The sequence below is a fragment of the Equus quagga genome, chromosome 16, assembly GCF_021613505.1.
Source record: "Equus quagga isolate Etosha38 chromosome 16, UCLA_HA_Equagga_1.0, whole genome shotgun sequence".
NCBI lineage: Eukaryota > Metazoa > Chordata > Mammalia > Perissodactyla > Equidae > Equus > Equus quagga.
Genome location: NC_060282.1, coordinates 54,666,975 through 54,690,800, shown reverse-complemented (window position 1 = coordinate 54,690,800; position 23,826 = coordinate 54,666,975). Strand labels below are relative to the sequence as shown.

Here is a 23,826-nt window from a genome sequence, read left to right as displayed (position 1 = left end):
GGAAAGAATGTGATGACATATTCAAAGTGCTGAAAGAAAAAAAAAGCTACCGACCAAGAATGTTTTACCCAGCAAAGCTGTCTTTCAGAAATGAAGGTGGGATAAACACTTTCCAAAATAAACAAAAGCTGAGGGAGTTCATCACAACTACACCTGCCTTATAAGAAATGATAAAAGCAGTTCTTCAGGCTAATATGAAAGGACAGTAACTACTAACTTAAAATCCTATGAATACATACAGCATACTGGTAAAGTATACAGTCAGATTCAGAAGATTCTAATACTTTAATATGGTGGTGCATTAATGACGTAATTCCAGTACAAAGGTTAAAGGACAAAAGTATTTAAAATAGCTATAACTATAGTAATTTGTAAATGGATACACAACACAAAAAGTTATAAATTGTAATATCAAAAAAGTTAAATGGAGATGAGGGAATAAAAGGGTAGAGGTTTTGTATGTGATTGAAGTTATGCTGTAATCAGCTTAAAGTAGACTGTTATATCTATAAAAAGTTCAAAATAAGCCTCAAGGTAAACACAAAATGAAAATCTATAGTAGATATACATAAGATAAAGAGAAGGGGAATCAAATTATGCCACTACAGAAAATCACCAAATCATAAAGGACAACAGCAAGAGAGGAGGAAAGGAAGAAAGGAACTACAAAATAGCCAGAAAACAATTAACAAGAAGGCATTTGTAAGTCCTTAGCTATCAATAATTACTTTAAATATAAATAGATTAAATTTTCTAATAAAAAATATCAGAGTGAGTGAATGGGTAAAACAAACAAGATCCAACAATATGCTGCCTATAAGAGACTAACTTCAAATTTAAGGACACATGTAGGCTCAAAGTGAACAGATGGAAAAAGATATTCCATGGAAACAGAAACCAAAAGAGAGCAGAGTCAGCTATACTTATATCAGACAATGTAGACTTTAAGTCAAAATCATCAGAAGAGACAAAGAAGATCATTATATAGTGATATAAGGGGCAATTAACCTAGTGGGTATAACATTTGTAAATATATATGCAACCAAAATTGAAGCATCTAAATATACTAAGCAAATACTAACAGATCTGAAGAGAGAAAGGGAAAACAATACAATAATCATGGGAACATCAATATCCCAATTCCAACAAAAGATAGATCATCCAGACAATCAATAAGAAAACACAGATTTGAACTATACTTTATACTAAATGGATATACAACATTCCATCCAACAGCAGTAGAATGCACATTCTTCTCAATCACACACAGAACATTCTCCAGAATAAATCATACGTTGAGCCTCTAAACAAATCTCAGCAAATTTACAAAGATTGAAATCATACCATCTATCTTTTCTGATCACATGGAATGAAACCAGAAATCAATCACATGAGTAAAACTGGAAAATTCACCAATATGTGAAAAATAAATTCATCCGGTATCCCGGATGAATATGGATACAAAAATTCTCAACAAAATATTACTTTTTAAAAAATAAAAATATACTTGCTTATCTACCAATTTCCAAAAAGTCATAAAAAGACATAGCAGTCAAACAAATATACCACACCTGATGAAGAAGACTGGTTTACACAGTAACAAACCACTTGTCTGGCAAGGCTGTCACATCATTACACCAACTACAACAGCAGATTAAAAGGATCATACACCATGATCAAGTGGGATTTATCCCTGGGAAGCAAGGATACTTCAATATACACAAATCAATAAATGTAATATACCACATTAATAGAATGAAAGGCAAAAATCACATGATCATCTCAATAGATTCAGAAAAAGAATTTGACAAAACTCAGTATCTGTTCATGATAAAAGCTCTCAACAAATTGGGTATAGAAGGGTCATACCACAATATAATACAGGTCATATATGACAAACCTACAGTTAACATTACACTTAATGGGGAAAGGTTGATAGCTTTCCCTGAAAGATAGGAGCAAGACAAGAGTGCCCACTATCACCATTCCTATTCAGCATAGTACTGGCAATCCTAGCCAGAGCAACTGGGAAGGAGAAAAAAAGAAATAAAATGCATCCAAATCAGAAAGGAAGAAGTAAAATTTTCTGTGTATGCAGATGATTGGATTTTATAAATAGAAAATCCTAAAGTCTCCACCTAAAATTGTTAAAGATAATAAAGAAATTCAGTAAAGTTTCAGAATACAAATACAACATACTGAAATCAGTTGAGCTTCTAAACACTAACAGTGAACTATCTGAAAAAGAAATAAAACAACCTCATTTACAATACATCAAAAACAATAAAATACTTAAGAATAAATTTAACCAAGGACATGAAAGATCTGTACATCAGAAACTATAAGACAGTGGTAAAAGAAATTGAAGACACAAACCAATGGAAAGATATCCCATGTTCATAGCTTTTAAAAGCTAATATCATTAAAAATGTCATTACTGCCCAAAGTCATCTAGAGTCAAAGCAATTTCTATCAAAATTCCAACAGAAATTTTTTCAGAAGTAGAAAAAACATTCCCCCAAAAAATAAAAGAGGAAGGAACACTTCCAAACTCATTTTACAAGGCCAGCATTATCCTGATACCAAAAGTGGACAAGAACTCCACAGGAAAAGACAATTTCAGGCAAATATCCACAACTGAACATAGATGCAAAAATCCTCAACAAAATATTAGCATCTGAATTCAACAATATATTAAAAGGAACCATGATCAAGTGAGACTTATTCTAGGAATGCAAGGATGGTTCAACATCTGAAAATCAATCAATGTGACACACCCACTAACAAAATGAAGGATAAAAATCAAAAAATCATCTTTATAGATGCAGAAAAAAACATCTGACAAAATTCAACATAAATTTATGATAAAAATTCTCAACAAAGTGGGTATAGAGGAAAAGTACCTCAACATAATAAAAGCCATATAGGACAAGTCCAAAGTTAGGATCATACTGAACAGTTAAAAGCTAAAATCTTTTCCTTTAAAATGAGGAACAAGACAAGGATGCCCACTCTTGTCACTTTATTTAACATAGTACTGGAAGTCCTAACCATAGCAATTAGGCAAGAAAAAGAAATAAAAGGCATCAAATTGGAAAGGAAGAAGTAAAACTGTCACTACCTGCAGATAACATGGTATCACATACAGGAAACTCTAAAGACTACACCAAAAAAAAACTGTTAGGACTAATAAATGAATTCAGTAAAGTTGCAGGATACAAAATCAATATATAAAAATCTGTTGTGTTTCCATACATTAATAATGAACTATCAGCAAGAGAAATTAAGAAAACAATCCCATTTACAATTGCATCAAAAAAAATTAAACACCTAGGAATAAATTTAACCAAAGAGATGAAAAGTCTGTACAATGAAAACTATAAGACAATGATGAAAGAAATTGAAGAAAATACAAATAAATGGAAAGATAGTCCATGCTCATGGATTGGAAGAATTAATATTGTTAAAATGTCCATACTATCCAAAGCAATCTACATATTCAATACAATCCCTATCAAAATTCCAATGGCATTTTTCACAGAAACAGAACAATCCTAAAATTTGTATAGAACTAAAAAAGACCCCAAATATCCAAAGCAATCTTGAGAAAGAAGAACAAAGCTGAAGGTATCATGCTCCCTGATTTCAAACTATATTACAAACCTGTAGTAATCAAAACAGTATGGTACTGGCATAAAAACAGACATATGGATCAATGGAATAGAATAGAGAGCCCAGAAATAAACTCACACATATGTGATCAACTAACTTATGACAAAGAAGCCAAGAAAATATAATGGTGAAAAGATTGTCTCAAGAAATGGTGCTGGGAAAACTGGACAGCCACATGCAAAAGAATGAAACTAAATCACTATCCTACACCATACACAAAACTTAACTCAAAATTGATTAAAGACTTGAATGTAAGATCTGAAACCATAAAGCTCCTAGAAGAAAACATAAGCATTAAACTCCTTGACATTGGTCTTGGTGATGATTTTTTGGATTTGACACCAAACCAAAGGCAACAAAAGCAAAAATCAACAAGTGGAACTACATGAAACTAAAAAGCTTCTGCTCAGCAAAGGAAACCATCACAAGATGAAAAGACAACCAACCAACTGGGAGATAATATTTGCAAATCATATATCCAATAAAGGTTAATATCCAAAATATATAAAGAATTAATACAGCTGAACAAAAGAAACCAAACAACCCAATCAAAACATAGGCAACAGGACTGTACAGACATTTTTCCAAAGAAGATATACAGATGGCCAATAGGTACATGAAAAGATGTTCAACATCATTAATTATTAGGGAAATGCAAATCAAAACTATAGTGAGATATCACCTCACACCTGTCAGAATGGCTATAATTAAGACAAGAAATAAGTGTTGGAGAGGATGTGGAGAAAAGGGAACCTTCATACACTGCTGCTGGGAATGCAAACAGCTGCAGCCACTTTGGAAAAAGTATGGCGATTTCTCAAAGAATTAAAAGTAGAAATACCATATGATCCAGCTATTCCCCTGTATTTATCCAAAGAACATGAAATCAATAATTCAAAAAGACTTATGGACCCTTATATTCATTGCAGCATTATTCATAATAGCCAAGATGTGGAAGCAAACCAAGAGCCCATCAACAGATGAATGGATAAAGAAGATGGTATATATACACAATGGAATACTACTCAGCCATAAAAAAGATGAAATCATGCCATTTTTGACAACATGGATGGGCCTTGAGGGTATTATCCTAAACAAAATAAGTCAGGTGGAGAAAGACAATTACTGTATGACTTCATTCATATGTGGAAGATAAACAAACACAATAGATACGGAGAACAAATTGCTGGTTATCAGAGGGGAAGGAAGTGGGGATAGGGCAAAAGGAGTAAAAGGGCACATGGATATGGTGACAGATGGCAACTAGACTTTTAGTGGTGAACAGGATGCAACCCATACAGAAGTTGAAATATAATTATGTACACCTGAAATTTATATAATGTTATAAACCAGTGTGACCTCAATAAAATATTTTTTAATTAAATTTTAAAAAGCTTCTGCCCAGCAAAAGAAACCATCAACAAAATGAAAAGGCAACCTACCAAATGGGAGAAAATATTTACAAGTATTTGCAAATATCTGATAATAGGACTACCATATGATCCAGCAATTCTACTTCTGGGTATTTATCCAAAGAAAATGAAAACACAACTCAAAAAGGTACATGCACCTCCATGTTCAGTGCAGCATTATTTACAATAAGCAAGATATGGAAATAATTTGTGTCCATCAGTGGATGAATGGATAAAGAAAATACAGTGGAATGCATTCATACATACAGACAATGAATTCATACATACAATGGAATATTATTCAGCCAAAAAAGAAAGAAGTATTACATGTGCAACAACACGGTGGACCTTAAGGGCATTATGATAAGTTAAATAAGTCAGACAGAGAAAGATAAATATTGCATGATCTTAGCTATATGTGGAATCTGAAAAATAAAAATAAAACCAAGCTCACAGACACAGATTGGTGGATGCCAGAGGTGGGGAGGGGGCTGGGCGAAATGGGTGATAGAGGTCAAAAGGTACAAACTACCAGATACAAATAAATGAGTCATGGGGATGTAATGTTCAGCATGGTAACTATGCTTAACAATACTGTATGGCATACTGGAAAGTTACTAAGAGTAGATCTTAAAAGTTCTCATCACAAGAAAAAAATTTGTAACTATGAATGTTGACAGATATTAACTAGAGTTATTGTGGTGATCGTTTCACAATATATACAAATATTGAATCACTATGCTGTATACCTGAAACTAATATAATGTTATATGTCAATTATACCTCATACACACACACACACACACACACACACAAAACAAACAGAAAAATTGCTTCAATCAAAAAAAAAAGGGAGAGAGAGAAGAAAAAACAATCTTAAAATTTGTATGGAACTACAAAAGACCCCAAATAATCAAAGCAATCTTGAGAGAAAACAAAGCTCCCTGATTTTAAACTATATTACAAAGCTATAGTAATCAAAACAGTATGGTACTAAGGTAAAAGCAGACACACAGACGAATGGAACATAATCAAGAGCCCAGAAATAAATCCATCCATATATAGTCAACTAATTTTTGACAAGGGAGCCAAGAACACTCAATGGTGAAAGGACAGTCTCTTCAATAAACGGTGCTGGGAAACTGGGTATCCACAAGCAAAAGAATGAAACTGGACCTCTAGCTTACACCACTCACAAAAATTAACTCAAAATGGATCAGGTACTTATATATGTAAGATCTGAAACCATAAAACTACTCAAAGAACACATAGGAGAAAACCTCCTTGACATTGGTCTTGGCCATTAACTTTTTAAATATGAGTCCAAAAGCACAAGCAACAGAAGCAAAAATCAACAAGAGAGACTAAATTAAACTAAAAACTTCTACAAAGCAAAAGAAACAATCAACAAATAGGGCAACCTATAGAATAGGAGAAAATATTTGTAAATCCTGTATTTGATGAGAGGTGTATTTCCAAAATATAAAAAGAACTCATACAACTCAATAACAAAAAAAAAATCCAATTAAAAAATGGGCAGAGCACTTGAACAGACATTTTCCAAAGAAGATATACAAATGGGCAACAAGTACACAAAAACGTGCTCAACATCACTAATCATCAGTGAAATACAAATGAAAACCACAATGAGATACCACCTCACACCTATTAGAATGGCTATTGTCAAAGACAAGAAGTATCAAATGCTGGAAAGGATGTGGAGAAAAGGGAACCTTAGCACAGTGTTACATTTCTAATGTAAATCGGTATAGCCACTACGACAAACATTATGCAGGTTTCTCAAAAAATTTAAACAGAACTGCCATAGTCCAGAAATCTCACTTCTGGATGTATAACCAAAAGAGACGAAATCATTATCTTAAAGAGATATCTGCACTGCCATGTTCATTGCAGCATATTCATTCACAATGGCCAAAACAAGGAAATAACTTGTGCCCATTAACAAATTAATCCATAAAGAAAATGTGGTATGTATGTGTGTATATATACAGTGTGTAAATACATAATTATTAAGCCATAAAGAAGGAAGGAAATCCTTAGATGGACCTTGAAGGCATTATGCTAAGTGAAATAAGTCAGAGAAAGACAAACACTGTATGATCTCACTTATATGTGGAATCTAAAAACATCAAACTCATAGAAACAGAGAGTAGAATGGTGGTTGCCAGGGGCCAAGGGATGAGCAAAATGGGGAGATGTTGCTCAAAGGGTACAAACTTGCAGTTATAAGGTAACTAAGTTCCTGGGATCTAACATACAGCATGGCTGACTATAGTTAATACCATATTGTATACTTGCAAGTTGCTATGAGAGTAAAGCTTTAATATTCTCATCATAACACAACAAAATAGTAAATATGTGAGGTGAAGGATGTGTTAACTAAACTTATTGTGGTAAACAGTGATCAATATATACTCGTATCAAATCACCACATTGTACGCTTAAACTTACACAATGTTATATACCATTTATATCTCAATAAAGCTGGGAGGAAAAACCCAAAAACACTGGTCTTGCAAAAGAACTATTCTCAAGAGGGAAAGCAGTTAAATGACTTTTTAGTCCATTACCTTTTGTTGTGCTTGTTGTTGTTGTCATTGTTATGATAATCTCTGTGCATGAATCAGAAAGTAAAAATTGATAACATATTGAAAATACGTATGCATAGAGAAAAGGCTGATGTGTACATCCTTTAGGAAGAATTCCAATTGTTAAAATCAGTTACTGTATATTACATTTAAAATCTATGTTGAGGATTGTTTACTGCTTATGTCCAGAACTACAGGACAAACAGATCTGCCTTAAACCATCAAGCATATTAAGACTTATTGCTCTCAGACGGTTTGTTGTTTTGCTGTTTGATTTTAGAAAGCTTTTTGAGTCATATATTATTTGCTACTTGGGAATATTTCCTTAATAACTTAGCACTTAACTCGTTGGGAAATAAAGTCTTCATATGGAAAAGTTGTAAAGCACCTTGAAATGGACCAAAAAAATTACTGAATGCCTCATCAAGCGCAGTCTTAGGAGTTATTTCTGCTTTTCATTATCTTTAAATTATCTTATAATCCTGTTAATTGTAAAAACAAACAAACAAAAAAGAATAATGCAAATTATTCTGCTCCATAGAAATATAAATTAGTTGAGTCCAATGAAATGCAATGCAATTAATTATTGTCCTGGACAAATCATATTCATTTAAGCATTCCTTATCTCACCATTTTTGTGTAATACTTTAAATTCTCCTTTGAACCCACTGTAACATGTTACTGGTTCCCTAGTTAGTTAATGAGTTAAATAAATATTTGGTACATGTTCATATCATGTTTGTATGGAAAAAGTATTTCTCCTTGGATTAAAATAATTTTGACTTACTATGTTACAGTCAGAACAGTTACAGAACCCCATTTAGCCTCAATAAATGGAATATAATGTCACTTTATGTTTTCAGGGTAGATCTGTTTACAGAGTATCCACAAAATTCAGGGCCATTTGTGAAGATCAAATCCAGACAGGAAAGTAAAACGCTTCTTCCCTGGCTCCCTTGAGTCTCCTCTCCTCCTGGTGCATTTAAGATACTATTACTCATCTGAGACAGTTATTATGAAGTCTGACTAAGATAAGTATACATAAAGCACCTAGCATAATTTGGCACCAAGCAAGATTCAAAATGTTAATTACTTTCACCTTTGTAAAGAATCGTATGAATAAATGTTGAAATCATGTTTCTTTCATATATTTTAGCACCCAATAGAGCTAATACTTCCTGATTAGAAAAACACCACCTTTTAAAAAGCATATCAAAGGGGATGAAGATCCAAGATGGCGCCGTGAGTAGTCCTCTTTGTCTCTCCCCCTTCGAGTCTACAATTATTTGGACACTTATCGCTTGACAAAGGATATCCAGACAGCATCTCAGGACGTCTGAGATACCCACGTGACTATACATCGGAAGGCGGATGGACTTTCCTCCGGGAGGATGTGGAAATAGGTGAAAACTCTCCAACCCTGACGAGCAGCCTAGGACCCGCAAGCGGCTTTCTTCCAACGGACGCCCCCAGAGGATCTACACACATCTAGGGCAGGAGCGAGCACACAACAGAGGAGCGACGGTGCAAACAGGTGACCAGAACCCTACCTAAACCCCCCACAATTACTCCTAAATGCAGAGGGAAACTTTGGAGTTGCACACCTGAGCCCGCGGGGAGAGTCTCTCCCTGCCATTGGCAGGGAGACCCCGCCTGGTGTTCGTGGCGCCCGGAGGGTCCCAGAGAGAGTCGCTGAGGGTACGGAGGTTTCCCAGCTGCCGTTGCCCGCCCCGTGGGACTAGGGATTGCCGGAGATCTCGGAGAGGACTGGGGCTGGGGGAAGTTTCAAAGGCCAGCTCTGCGACCCGGAGGGGAAGTGCCAGAGTTCCGCCCGGGCAGCAGACAAAACTCTCTGTCTGCCATTAGCAGAGGGGCCACGCCCAGCATTCACAGCTCCAGGAGAGGCCCCGAGAGAATCCCAGAGGGCGGGGCGACTCCCAGCTGCCGTTGCCCGCCCCGTGGGACTAGGGATAGCCGGAGATCTCAGAGAGGACTGGGGCTGGGGGGAGTTCCAGAGACCCAGCTCCGTAGCCTAGGGGGAAACCCTACAGGCTCACAGCAGCCTTAGGGAAAGCCTCTGCACAGCACCAGTAGAAGGCACCCAGCCAGCAGCCACAAGGCTGGAAGACCCCAGGGCAAAGCAGCATAGCTAGGTGAACTAACCACAGACTGTAGAAGATGCCAATAGCTCTCCTGCGACCCATAGAGGACAAGTGAGATTTTGTGGGTGCCGACAGCAACGGAGCGACAAATATAAGTGATCCCACCCCTGGCCGCTGGAAAAGCCCATAACACCATTGCAGACCCCAAGGAGGGAGCACATCTAGGTGGTCTGCAACAGTAGGCACCAGCAGCCTGAAGCCCCCCTGTGACGGCCCCCACGGCAGAGGAGGGAATCCAAAGGACCACTGTGGCTACAAGGAGGGGCCCAGGCCCAGTTAGCAACTGCAGACAGGGTTCCTGGTTGGTGCAGTATAAACAGCTGCTCCCCCACCGCAGCAGCTGAAACAAGTGAAAGGAGCAACTAAACTCTATCTCCATGCGGAGACACAAATCAACAACATCAAGCAATATGAAAAAATACATTAAACCTCCGGAACAGAAAGAAAGTAACAAATACACAGAAAACAATACCAAAGAAAATGAGATATATAACCTAAATGATGATGACTTCAAAACAGCCATCATTAAAATACTCAATGAGTTAAGAGAGAATTCTGACCGACAACTCAACGAGTTCAGGAGCTATGTCACAAAAGAGTTTGATACGATAAAGAAGAACCAAAAAGAAATATTGGAAATGAAGAACACAATAGAGGAGATTAAGAAAAATCTAGATGCTCTGAACAGTAGGGCCGATAATATGGAGGAAAGAATTACCAATTTGGAAGATGGCAATATAGAATTGCTGCAGGCAGAGGAGGAGAGAGAAGCAAGACTAAAAAGAAATGAAGAAACTCTCCGAGAATTATCAGACACAATTAGGAGATGCAACGTAAGGATTATAGGTATACCAGAGGGAGAAGAGAAGGAGAAAGGGGCAGAAAGCCTATTCAAAGAAATAATGGCTGAGAACTTCCCAAATCTGGTAAGAGAGATGGATCTTCAGGTGACAGAAGCCAATAGATCTCCAAACTTTATCAATGCAAGAAGACCAACTCCACGGCATATAGTAGTGAAGCTAGCAAAAGTCAACAACAAGGAGAAAATACTAAGGACAGCCAGGCAAAAGAAACTAACCTACAAAGCAACCCCCATCAGGCTATCAGCAGATTTCTCAGCAGAAACTTTACAGGCTAGAAGAGAGTGGAATGATATATTCAAAAATCTGAAGGACAAAAATCTACAGCCGAGAATTCTCTACCCAGCGAAAATATCCTTCAAATACGATGGAGAAATAAAAACTTTCCCAGATAAACAAAAATTAAGGGAGTTCATTGCCACAAAACCTCCTCTTCAGGAAATCCTCAGGAAAACCCTCATTCCTGAAAAATCCAAAAAAGGAAAGGGGCTACAAAACCAACAGCAGAGGAGATAAGTAGAAGGACAACAACAGAGAGTAGCAGATCTACATCAGAACAGATTAAACCATGGGACGAGAAACAAAGGAAACTGAAGAAAACTGGAAAACAAGACACAAAATGGTAGTGGTAGGCCCCCACATCTCAATAATCACTCTAAATGTAAATGGATTGAACTCCCCAATCAAAACACACAGAGTGGCAGGATGGATCAAAGAACAAGATCCAACAATATGCTGCCTCCAGGAAACACACTCAGCCCCAAAGACAAACACAGACTCAGAGTGAAGGGATGGAGAACAATACTCCAAGCTAATAATGAACAAAAGAAAGCAGGTGTCGCTATACTAATATCAGACAAGGTAGATTTCAAAGCAAAACAGATAAAGAAAGATAAAGAGGGACAGTATATAATGATAAAAGGGACTCTCCACCAAGAAGACATAACACTTATAAATATATACACACCCAACACAGGAGCACCAAAATTTGTAAAGCAACTCAATAGAACTAAAAGAAGACATCAACAATACAATAATAGTAGGGGACCTCAACACACCATTAACACCAATGGACAGAACATCCAGACAGAAAATCAACAAGGAAATAATAGAATTAAATGAAAAATTAGACCAGATGGACTTAATAGATATATATAGAACACTTCATCCAAAAACAGCAGGTTACACATTCTTCTCAAGTGCACATGGAACATTCTCAAGGATTGACCATATTTTGGGAACCAAAACAAACATCAATAAATACAAGAGAGTTGAAATAATATCAAGCATCTTTTCTGATCATAATGCTATGAAACTAGAAATCAACTACAAGAAAAAAGCAGAGAAAGGTGCAAAAATGTGGAGACTAAACAACACGCTTCTCAACAAACAATGGATCATTGAAGAAATTAAAGAAGAAATCAAATTTTATCTGGAGACTAATGAAAATGAGAACACGACATACCAAATCATTTGGGATGCAGCAAAAGCAGTCCTAAGAGGGAAATTCATCGCAATACAGGCTCACCTCACTAAACAAGAAAAAGCTCACATAAGCAACCTCAAATGACACCTAACAGAACTAGAAAAAGAAGAACAAACAAAGCCCAGAGTCAGTAGAAGGAGGGAAATAATAAAAATAAGAGCAGAAATAAATGATATTGAAACAAAAAAGACAAGAGAAAGGATCAATGAAACAAAGAGTTGGTTCTTCGAAAGAATTAACAAAATTGGCAAACCCCTAGCCAGACTCACCAAGAAAAGAGAGAAATCGCAAATTAATAAAATTAGGAATGACAGAGGAGAAATCACAACAGATACCAATGAAATACAAGAGATCATAAGAGAATACTATGAAAAACTATACGCCAACAAATTGAACAACCTGGAAGAAATGGACAAATTCCTAGACTCCTACAATCTCCCCAAACTGAGTCAGGAAGAAATGGAGAATCTGAATAGGCCAATCACAAGTAAGGAAATAGAAATGGTAATCAAAAACCTCCCCAAAAATAAGAGTCCAGGACCAGACGGCTTCTCTGGAGAATTCTACCAAACATTCAAAGAAGACTTAATACCTATTCTCCTCAAACTGTTACAGAAAATTGAGAAAGATGGAGAACTCCCTAACACATTCTATGAAGCCAACATCACTCTGATCCCCAAACCTGACAAGGACAACACAAAGAAGAACTACAGGCCGATATCACTGATGAACATAGATGCAAAAATCCTCAACAAAATTTTGGCAAACCGAATACAGCAATACATCAAAAAGATTATACACCCTGATCAAGTGGGATTTATACCAGGGACACAGGGATGGTTCAACATCCGCAAGTCAATCAACGTGATACACTACATCAAGAAAATGAAAAACAAAAACCACATGATCATCTCAATAGAAGCAGAGAAAGCATTCGACAAGATCCAACACCCATTTATGATAAAAACCCTCAGTAAAATGGGTATAGAAGGAAAGTACCTCAACATAATAAAGGCCATATATGATAGACCCACAGCCAACATCATACTCAATGGACAAAAACTGAAAGCCATCCCTCTGAGGACAGGAACAAGACAAGGGTGCCCACTTTCACCACTCCTATTCAACATAGTACTGGAGGTGCTGGCCAGAGCAATTCGGCAGGAAAAAGAAATAAAAGGAATCCAAATAGGTAACAAAGAAGTAAAACTCTCGCTGTTTGCAGACGACATGATCTTATATATAGAAAACCCCAAAGAATCCATAGAAAAACTATTAGAAATAATCAACAACTACAGCAAAGTAGCAGGGTATAAAATTAACGTGCATAAATCAGTAGCATTTCTATACACTAACAATGAACTAACAGAAAAAGAACTCAAGAACTCAATCCCATTCACAATCGCAACAAAAAGAATAAAATACCTTGGGATAAACTTAACCAAGGAAGTGAAGGATCTATACAATGAAAACTACAAGACTTTCTTGAAAGAAATTGACGATGACATAAAGAGATGGAAAGACATTCCTTGCACATGGATTGAAAGAATAAACATAGTTAAAATGTCCATACTACCTACAGCAATATACAGATTCAATGCTATCCCAATCAGAATCCCAAGAACATTCTTCACAGAAATTGAACAAACAATCCTAAAATTCATATGGGGCAACAAAAGACCGCGAATTGCTAAAGCAATCCTGAGCAAAAACAAAGCCGGCGGAATCACAATCCCCGATTTCAAAACATACTACAAAGCTACAGTGATCAAAACAGCATGGTACTGGTACAAAAACAGGTCCACAGATCAATGGAACAGAATTGAAAGCCCAGAGATAAAACCACACATCTATGGACAGCTAATCTTCGACAAAGGAGCAGAGGGCCTACAATGGAGAAAAGAAAGTCTCTTCAACAAATGGTGCTGGGAAAACTGGACAGCCACATGCAAAAGATTGAAAATTGACCATTCTTTTTCACCACACACCAAAATAAACTCAAAATGGATCAAAGACCTAAAGATTAGGCCTGAGACAATAAGTCTTTTGGAAGAGAATATAGGCAGTACACTCTTTGACATCAGTTTCAAAAGAATCTTTTTGGACACTGTAACTCCTCAGTTGAGGGAAACAATAGAAAGAATAAACAAATGGGACTTCATCAGACTAAAGAGCTTCTTCAAGGCAAGGGAAAACAGGATTGAAACAAAAAAACAGCTCACTAATTGGGAAAAAATATTTACAAGCCACTTATCTGACAAAGGGTTAATCTCCATAATATACAAAGAACTCACACTGATTAGCAACAAAAAAACAAACAACCCGATCAAAAAATGGGCAGAGGACATGAACAGACATTTCTCAAAAGAAGATATGAATATGGCCAATAGACACATGAAAAGATGTTCATCATCGCTAATCATCAGGGAAATGCAAATCAAAACTACACTAAGATATCACCTTACCCCCGTTAGATTGGCAAAAACATCCAAAACCAAGAGTGACAAATGTTGGAGAGGATGTGGAGAAAAAGGAACCCTCATACACTGTTGGTGGGAATGCAAACTGGTACAGCCACTATGGAAAACAGTATGGAGATTTCTCAAAAAGTTAAAAATATAAATACCCTATGACCCAGCCATCCCATTACTGGGTATCTATCCTAAGAACCTGATATCAGAAATCTCAAGAGTCCGTTGCACCCCTATGTTCATCGCAGCATTATTTACAATAGCCAAGACGTGGAACCAGCCTACATGCCCAGAAACTGATGATTGGATAAAGAAGATGTGGTATATATACACAATGGAATACTACTCAGCCATAAAAAAGACAAAATTGGCCCATTCACAACAACGTGGATGGACCTCGAGGGTATTATGTTAAGCGAAATAAGCCAGTCAGAGAAAGACGAACTCTATATGACTCCACTCACAGGTGGAAGTTAGCATATTGATAAGGAGATCTGATCGGTGGTTACCAGGGAAAAGGGGGGGTGGGGGGAGGGCACAGAGGGGGAAGTGGTGTACCCACAACATGACTAACAAAAATGTACAACTGAAATCTCACAAGGTTGTAATCTATCATAACATTAATAAAAAAAAAAGAAAAGAAAAAAAAAGCATATCAAAGGCATTAACACTTATGGCTAATTTAAAGAAATAGCTAAAATGTATTCAGCACTGTGCGCCAACCTCTGTGCTGAGAGCTTTACAATCATTCCCTCATATGATCATCTCACAACAATCTTACAAGGTACATCCTAAGAACTTTAAAGTGGTGGCCCCATTTTGTCGATGAGGAAACTAATAAAATGAGTATCACAAACATGGAACATGGCTTCAATACCTCAATTTAAACCTTGAAAATGGGACATGTGTTTTCTGTACTGAAAGGTTAAGAGGTAAAACATCTGAAAGCTTCATGTAAAAATCACCCTTACCCACCTAGCCTATGGTTCATTAACATAGTTTCAATTTGAGTTAGGAGTTTTGATTGCTTTCACCCTCCGCAAATGGAGCTTTTCTTAGGATCAATTCTGATGATTGTTGACAGCTGGCATTTTACTTTGTATTCCTCTATTTTTGAACCTCAGCTCTTTGCTACTAACAGTATTTTCCTTTAAATTTGAACACTGCTACACCTTCCGGGTATAAGACTTAGGGGGTACCTGCACAATTGAGTCCTCAACTTTCTTTGAAGCAGAAATAAGCAGCCCAGAGATTGTCCCAAAGCTTCAGGCACTTCCTTTAGCCATGCAAGCCTCCTCCTGAGAGTGCTTGAGCTTCTGGCAGCACAAAGCACGGCTGACATCTGGTGGGCAGAAATAGTAATTGCACCACTCCCGCCTGGGACTCCACATCCTCAACTTGGGTATACTCTCCTGAACACAATAAACTGGAATCCTTTCCTCAGCCATCAGGCACTTTATCTCTGAAGCAAAAGGCAGGTTTGCATAACAATCTTAAATTTCCTCTAAAGTTCCATTTAGTCTTCCAAATCTCACAGAAGATGGTTTTTAATGTAAACTTTGTGAAAATAAAAAATATCCTTTGAATGTTCAAAAGAAAAAAAACCATCATTTCCACTGACATTTTTAAAGATGACTGAAGTACTCCTTCATAAAATACAAATTAGTTCTATCCCTCAGCATCTTTGCATATCCTTCTATATATGGATCTGAAGTTAATCAGAGGTAAACAAATAACTTCAAGCACTTCTTAGCCATTCAACACACATTTACTAGGTGCTTACCAAGTCCCAATTAATATGCTAAATCTGAGATATAAAGATAAATAAGATGTGGTTCCAAATCTTACAATTCAATGCATATGATCACGTTCATTTTAAATAAGAAGTACATTACACAGTCATGCACTACTAATTCATGTATGTAACTCCCAATTTCTCTTTCCCATATCACCTGGGCCACCCAGGACATTGTTTGATGCAGTATTATTGCCAAAAACCATACGCTGCATGCCATATTTTTCTAAAAGTCCAGGTTGTTATGCGTGATTTCCCCAATCTCCTCAGTATATCTAAATATCATGCTTTTCAAATTAATAAAAGAATAATAATTTCTTTGTTTCTCTGATAATCTTTAAAACATTTTACCCCTTCTTCCTCACTTGAAAATAATAATAAAGATGCATTAAAAAGAGCACTGATTTTCAAGCATGAAGGATTGGGTTCGAATCCTGACATGATGTCTACTGTGCACAACTGGTGAAAGTACTTTACCTTCCTGCTTCTAGGTTCTCTTGTCTATAAAGAGAGTAACAGTCAAACTCACACTGCCTTCATGAAGAAGGATTACATACAATAAACCTGTAAGACTATCAGAGTCCTTGGTATCCAGTAAGCACAAAATTAACATTAATTCTTTCCCCCCTTTCTTTCTCCCTTTCAGCCCTTTAATTTCACCAAAATTTCTCATTGCTCATTACAGCTTACAAAACCTTACAATTTCCATATTTCAATGAAAAAAGTACATCTGTTAATGTAGGAAAAACATACTCTATGTAGAGGTAGTCTTCATTTGGTGAAATAAACAGCAACTCAATTTTTTATGAACTTAGGACTCATGCTAAACTGAAACCAAACATATTCTTTATGTAATTACCTTTAGTTCCTCAATGCCAAGTTTATGTTTTTTAGCACCTCCAAAACATTGTGGCTCCAAAAACATTAGTCATTCTACTTTTAGTCAGTTCCAGACAAGAGACATAGATTTCAATGCTTATAAGACTTGTTTCTATACCATCATATAGTCATGAAGCAAAAGAAATTTTAAAAGGCTCCCTGGTTAAGTCCCAGGCAAAATGACACAAGTATTAAAAACGGACCATTTACGGTTCATAGTCTAATAAAATTTATTTATCCTTATAGGCAACATGTTTTTATTTATATCCAATTAAATTTTTCATTAATGTAGGTGAACACAGAAAGAAATGTCAAGTTCCTCTTCACAGCAGTTCTTTTTCAATTTGAGAATTTTAAGGTCACCTTTCTCTTTTCTTTTCCAAGTTGGATCATTCCAGCTCCTTTCATTTTCCTCACAGAGCATGCCTTAAATTTTTCCCCTATATTTTTCTGACCAATTTGGATTTCTTGACATTGTACTAATGTTTAAAAGATTATAATTTCTAGACAAAGTACTGGAGAGGCAACTTACTAGGAGAGCATACTTTTCTAATCATGAGAGAAAACGGTTAATCTGTCCCATGGAAATTTTTGCAAGTTTCTTAGACAGATGTTCTGAGGAAACTAAACTCAACACATTTGGCACAAGAACCTTAAGAGATTGTGGTGAAGATCTTACAATCATACTTCTTTCAAATTAGTATTTAAAATTAATTAATGAAGTACTTTGAGGCTATGTCTATTCCACTTATTTATCAATACATTCAACATACATTTTGCACTGAACTGATAACATAAAACAGACAAAATATACATATATAATTCTTGTCCTTAGGGCATTTATGCTGTCCCAGGAGAAAAATAATAGATACAGGAAATTGTATAAGTTCAGGGAAAAAAAATAGAAACTTCCAAACAGAACAGAAACTGAGTCTGAAATTGTCAGAAAAATGAAGAAAAGAAGAATGATGAAAGTCAAATCGGATTATCTAAGGGCAAGCTTTCCAGGATAAACTCGTTTTGAAGAAGTGGGAAATACTTAGAAGTTATCTAGTCCATATCCGTCCCACGTGCTTCAATTTACTATGAGGAAAAAACACATTGATGAAGAAAGGCTGCTCTGATTTTGAAATTATAAATCTTGTTCATCACTGCTTTCAAGATCAGTTAAATTTAATTGGTTTTCCTCTTCCCAAATGAAAAGATTTTCACCCTCAAAAACATAAAATATTTCTAAAGTATTTCTGTTGCTAGTATTTAAGGATGTCTCAACTTGGCAAAATAGGCAGGCTTGACCAAGCATTTCATAGGAGAAATGATAGTTATTTTCTCTTACTGCTTGGTTGAGATTCGTTCTTGTGTTCTGGAATCTATTATTTAATAAGTTGTTATTCTCATCAACTACTTCAAAGATTTCATTTGTCTGATTCCTAAGGTCTTGAGTATTTGAATTTACATCACCCACAGCTAACAACGTGTGCAACAAATTCACACAAAACCTTTTCTTCACATATGATTGAAATTTCTTTAAATTATTTTCTTCTTCTAAGTCTGAGATGTTAATTCTTTTTAACTTTTCTTTTTTCATGTTATTGAAATAAAGCCAATGAAATGTATTGCTAATGGCATTATCAATAAATGCGTTTCTCCTACTTGCTTTATTGTTCTCATCTCTGAACATGTTCTTGTTTGACTTTCGTAAATATGGGTGTATTTTCATCCATAAATGGAAACTCAAGTAATTTTCAATATCAGAATCTTTACAATATGCAAATCCTCGGTCTTTCTCATTTATAGGCTGGATAATAACAGTTAGTATTGGGCAATGTTGGCCACAAATAAAATAGAGTTTATCCAAAGAGTCACCTTCCTGAAGTGCACCACCATGACTCACATTATTACCGGGCAATGGTTGGTTTTTGATAGTATCATCAGAGACAGGATGGACTTTGTTACCAGCAGTCGTAAAGACGTGAGCAACAGATGTGCATACTCTTTCTGACCGATGATTACCCTTATCCTCTGCATGGTGATTTGGCATTCTCTCCTCAGCAGAAGTTTTATTTTGAACATCTAGCAAATCCTCATGAAAAGGCTCAGAATCACTACAATGAGGCATGTTAAAATAATTGCATTTCAGTTCAAGGGGTTGAGTCAGTTCCTCCAATTCTGAAGAGGATAATTCAGCCATGTTTGGGCCTGGAGCCAAATTTCCAAAATGTGAATATGGTACCTCATTGCTGTTATTATCAGGTAGAGTATCCACTGATGTGGTGTCTGCATTGCCATATATGCCAAAATTTTCAGATGATACTCTCAGCAAATGATTTTCTTTCAGCAGCCATTTGCCTTTGTCAATCAGTACTCCTTCCTCTATGTCTCTGAGGACTCTGTTATGATCATTTTGTTTTGTACCATGTTCTACAATGTCTCGCCCATCATAATGGGCCCTCACATCATTAAAGTCACATTTATCTTGTCTTTCCTGCTGAAATTCTTGCAACACAGATGAACTATTAGATACCTGTACAGAAGAGCCAAATGACCGAGCTTCAGAATCATGAAGACCTGCTTTCCTAGCACACTGAAATTCCATAGAATTGTAAGGACAAACCTGAGATCTATGTGAAGACCCAGGAAAAAAAGAGGGTTTAATAACCTCTGCTTTACCATAAAGTTTTTCTATTGTCCTTTTAACAACTCCTTTATTGTATTCTTTCTCTTGAGCAATCACCTCACCACTGTCATTGGGGCTATCACTGGATGTTTTATATGACTGCTCATTCTCACTATCTTGTCTATAGTCTGACCAATCAGAAGTCACTGGACTTTTAAAGCAGTTTTTAAAATCGAGAGAGGACTCTGAATAACTTCCAATTTCCATGCTTTTTGCCATCATTTTTACTCTTATTTTAGCTTCTCCTTCATTGAGTTCCTTTTCAATATTTTGCTTAGAATCATAGCAAAACACTAAAGATGGTGGTGTTGCCAGGCTCCTACTTATTGTCTCACAAATCACACCATTCTTTCTCTCTTCTTCTATAATGTTCCTGCTAGAGACGTCTACCAATTCCAAACTTTCACTAGCCTCTAACTCTTTTTGGATTGATTCTTCAGTGGCTTGCTCTCCTGTATTTACCTTTGTATTAAAGATATCAGTGCCCCGGTTTTCTAATTCTTCAAAAGATTCCAAGTCTGAAACATTTCTTTCACTTGATGTCATGCTGTTGGTTATTGAGTCTGGTTCTTCAGAAGTCTTTGATTCTTCCTTCTCAGAAGATGTATATGCATTTTTATCCTGAAATTTCTTTAATGAACAATTTTGAAATTCATCTGGAGAACTATGTTCCTTATCAAATTCTGATTCACTTGCATTTAGGAAAAAGTCACAATGGCTTAAACTACTGGTATTTTGATGTGACACCAAAATATTTAAGTCTTTCTGAACTTCATCAACTCTTTCTAACTCTCCAGTCAATTCTAAATTATCAGTATATGTGCTTTCTTCGGAATTTAAAAAGTTATTGTTATTGCAGACTTTGATGGGAATGTAGGCCTCATCAATTGGGCAAGCTGCTTCACAGAGATGGTTTTCCTCATGAGCACAAGTTTTATGGGATGATACATCATCACTAAGCGAACAAACCTCTCCTAGGAAACAAGCCTTATTCATGGAGCTCTGATCCATGGCACAGCCATCACTAGGGAAAAAAGTGTCAATGGGGTTACAAGTCTCTTTTGGAGGGTAAGTCTTATTCACAATGCACATCTCACATGGAGAGCAAGTCACCTCTGAAACACATACTTCAGGGGCACAATCCTCACTGGCAAAGTTGCCTCCATCTAAAGAATATACTTTTTGCATTTTTTCATTTTCAATGCACTTAGGAACTCTCTGAACGTTGGGTGTGGAACAATTTGCAGAAAGATCTAGTGGAACCACATCTTGTTCTTTCTCAGTGAGTCCAAAGTGATTCGTGATTGACTCCACTAAATTGGCAACAGCAGCCTTCAAGTCATCAGCCTTTTCTGTGATGGCAATATGCTTCAGAACCTCCAACACCACAAGTAATTCTGAAGTTCTGCTGGTAGTCTTGTGAGCATCACCTTGACAGAAGCTATGCATACTTCCCTTTAGGTTTAGCACCAGGAGCCAAGCTAGGAGAATATTAGTGGATGAATTACCTATTGGGGAAGGAAAGGGAACATCTGCAAGTGAACCTGGAATTTGAACAACTCCATTCTGAGTCTTGCGAATACTAGAAACTAAAGCATGCATTTGGTGAAGCAACATGACTGGTAAGAGGTTTTTTGAAATGTCCTCTTCCACAGGATCTACTTGAATGGCAGCTTCTACACTTCGCCCTTTTGTAGCTAGGTTTATTTCTTGGTAAACAAGGCTTACCTCTGGTCCTGACTTTTCAGCTGATATCTGACTTTTGCTATTATGATCATCAATAGCTGACTGTGACAAACTACAATATTTATGCATAGAAAGCAAATATGCATCATTCAGAGAGCCAACTTGGCTATCACAGAGATCTTTGGTAAGTTCTTCACTGTTATCTTTGTCAACAGATTTACCTTTCTCTTCACCTAGATTATCTCCTGTCAAACTGGCATTTTTAGTTATGTGCTTATTACCTTCCACGGCAAAATTACTTCCTTTTCCAGAACTTGTGTGGGAATTATTTCCTGGAAAACTATTGTTGCTAAGATTTAGCGTACTCCTTTCCCTTTTGCATATTGGAGCTGATTTTCTAGGTTGCAAGGTTGAATGTGAATTTATGTTCTGCAACCATCTCTGTATATAATTTTGAACTGAATGATGGGCAATATCCTCAGGAAAAAACACTTTTTTCAAAGATGCTAAGGAATTCGCCCTGGTTGTAGCATGTTGTTTACTTACAAGAGTACCTAATTTCAACTTATCCCCTTTTTGCTTTTTCTGGCTTTTTAAAGTTGTATGTGAACCATCAACTTTTGAAACTAAATTCTTCTTTGCCATTCCTCTCAAATACCATGATGCCATTTCTGCTTGAGCCTGTGGTCCACAAAAAGCACTAGGTTTCTCCTCAAGGAGGTTAAACACATGAAATAATTTTTTATTTTCAAAACTCTTTTTGCAATATTTAAATTCATTATGGGAAAATACCTTATCTCCTTGACCAATTTCTCTTTTTGTAGGTCCTCCTAAGCTTACTTTGTTGGATGGTCTGGATTTTCTTTTGGCTAAAAGTCCTTGAACGTTAGGATTCTGAATAGTATTTAATTTATTTCTATGGAAATTCTTGGAATTCACAGGATTGAGATTACTTTTGGAACAAAAATAACTTGATTCAATTACCATATCACTTGTATGGAGGTCTCCCTCACAAAGTACTCCTCCTTTAAGGGGATTGTGTGTATGTTGCAACATGGTTTCCTGTGCAATTCTCCCTCCTGTGTTTTTTCTCTCACTTTTGCTAGAGATTCCTTTGGCTGCAATCTCCCCATTCGGATGCCTAGAAACTGTCACTTGGTGCTGAGATTTCATTTTCTTTTTGCTGGTAAAAGATGATGAAATCTGCTTTTCATTTTCTGGAAGTTTTGTTAAACCACACTGGGAAAACTCACTAACTAGTCTGTCAATTCTTGTGGTGACAGTAGAGGAGCCTACTGAAGCTGGGGTGTCAAATAGTTTTGGGGCCTCAGAAACAGTTTTGCCAGTCCCAGAGTTGTTACCTGAAGCATGAGTTGCATCTTCTACAATAGGACTGAACCTATCATTGGTGTCACCATAAGTTTTGAAATTTTTGATATTAGTTTTGTTGTCTGATGTTACACTATGAACTACACCTTTCTCCACAATTGAGTTTTCTGATATAGCCTGTGGCAAGCCATTATTATCGGACATCTCTAACATCTCTTGAGTTGTAATTTCTACAACACCAGCACTTACTCCACTTGACTTGAGTAGTTTGCTTTCCCTTTTTCTTTCTAAAGATGACTCCATCTGCTCATTGCTATTGATCTGAACAAGTACTGGTTTGTTAGATACCGATGACATTTTACTGCAAGAATGTGTGAACATGCGATATTCAGATTTGTTTTCCCCACCTTCCCTTTCTTTACTACAGGAAAACTGTCTAATCGTTTTCTCTTGAACTTCAGTTTCAGATACTAAGGTCACACTCCCTATCACAGACTTCTTTTGTCTCACTCTCCTTGGTCCAGGTGTAGGTGGCCTATAAAAATGACGCTTCACTTGATCCTGAGTTCCCTGGATAGCATCTGTGTCCATATTAGCATTCTCCCAACTAGCAGAACTAAAAGTTTCAGCCTCTTGATCTGTCATTTGAGTGTTTATTTCCTCTGCCAAACTGCCCTCTTGATTATTGCCTTTCTTCAGAGGTGAGACATCTGCAGACAATGCTGCTGCAATCTTTAAACCAGATGATCGATCATCTGTTCTTCCTGGAAAACTGCTTATCTCATCCT

The 23,826-nt window shown here is 36.6% G+C and overlaps 1 protein-coding gene across 14 annotated transcripts in view; it reads right to left on the bottom strand.

The window, feature by feature from the left end:
• The window catches only part of RP1 (RP1 axonemal microtubule associated), a 335,045-nt gene that overhangs the window by 271,613 nt on the left and 39,606 nt on the right, over window positions 1–23,826 (bottom strand). The window lies entirely within an intron of this gene.